The sequence below is a fragment of the Phaseolus vulgaris genome, chromosome 10, assembly GCF_000499845.2.
Source record: "Phaseolus vulgaris cultivar G19833 chromosome 10, P. vulgaris v2.0, whole genome shotgun sequence".
Classification (NCBI taxonomy): domain Eukaryota; kingdom Viridiplantae; phylum Streptophyta; class Magnoliopsida; order Fabales; family Fabaceae; genus Phaseolus; species Phaseolus vulgaris.
The window spans coordinates 11,523,323-11,525,065 of record NC_023750.2 but is presented as its reverse complement, the minus strand read 5'-3'; positions in this window follow the sequence as shown (position 1 = coordinate 11,525,065).

The window sequence follows — 1,743 nt, the reverse complement described above, 5'->3', positions numbered from 1 at the left end:
CTTTGAGAGCGTATTTGCCTTCCTTTTGTACTCTGCACCCAGTTGCCCTGGGCGTGACTTTCCTCTTGAGTCGTATCTGCCCCACGGGCGTCTCTGGGGCAGCAGGAGCACTTCACGAGTCAGGCTGCCCTTCACTGGTACTATTACTATGGCCTTGAAGCCACCTTTTCCTTCTCTTTATCACTTTCCTGAGATATCGGGACCTGAGGCTTTCCCACGACGTCGCTCCCTCCATGGTCTTTCCTACCCATGGGTATCGGGGAACCACACCGTGATTGCCTTGCTTTAGCACTGTTTGATCTGGCGACGCCCTGGTTGGGCGACGCCTTCACCTAGGTGACGCCTTGCCTTGGCGACGCTTCCTCTTGGCGTCTCTCCACCCAGGCGACGCCTTGTGTTGACTTTGTCTCTCCAGCAGTTGACTTTGACCTTGACTTAGTCAACGCCCGGATACGGGACGGTACAGATATACATAAGCTTTCCAATCAATCAGTCTTCTATAGGCTTGAAAGGAACACTTCCAGTAAAAGATATTTTTTCATGATTATCAATAGGAGTTTGTGGAATTTAGCAAGCTAAAAGACCTGTTAACAATTCAAATGCGTATTTTTGATTCACCATTTTTCCTTTCTTATTTCTTGTTACTTTCATACCAAGAAAATATCTTAAATCCCCAAGATCCTTAATCTTGAATGTTTGATTAAAGATTTGTTTGATTCGATCAATCTTCTCTTTGTCATTTCATGCCAATATTTTCACATACACCAATAATGTTGTAAAAGATTCTTTAAAAGAATTAATGAATAAGGAATGATCATTCATAAATTGAGCATATCCCGTAGAGAGCAAAAAGTTTGGCTTGCTTAAGGTCATACGAAGCCTTTATTAATTTATAAACTTGTCCTGGTTGAAAAGAAGTCAATCTAGGAGGAGAAACCATGTATACATCTTCTTTCGACTCTTAATGTAAAAAGACATTGTTTATATTTAACTGTTTCAATTTCCAATTATATATAAAAGCTAGAGAAAGAAGCAACCTTATGGTGGTTATCTTTGTTGTTGGAGAGAACGTATCAAAGTAGTCAATGCCTTTTGTTTTTGTGTATCCCTTTTCCACTAACCTTGTTTTATACCTATCAATTGTCCCATTAGCCTTATATTTTATTTTGAATACCCATTTGCAACCTATGGCAACTTTGTCCTTAGGCAAAAGAGAAATCTCCCAAGTTTTAGTTGGCTCCAAAGAATCTATCTCACGTTGTATAGTTTTAGAATAAGTGTTTGGCTCAACATGTGAAGAAAGAGACATACAAAAGATGTGTAAGAAGGTGATAAATTTTGATAAGACAAAACAAAATTTAAATGATATTTAACTCTTGAAGATGTATTGGAAACATTAAGATTACAATGATAATCCTTTGGATACTCAGGTGGTCTTTCTATTCTTGTACTCATTTGAACTGACTAATCTGATTTAGAATTTTTGTTCTATGACATGAACTTCATTGAGGTTTAGCTCTATTCGGGAACAAACTTCTTCTAGAACCTTAATGTTTGATTCTCAATTATTATTATTATTATTTTCAGCATTATCATAGGGTCTAAGAATGACTTCTAATGGCTGGCCCAAAATAGGTTGATCTTCAATAATAAAAACTTTGATCATGAATGTTAGGACTGCTAGTTTCATTGCTAGTATCTTGAACCCTTTGATATGGAAAAACATGTTCATAGAAGACAACA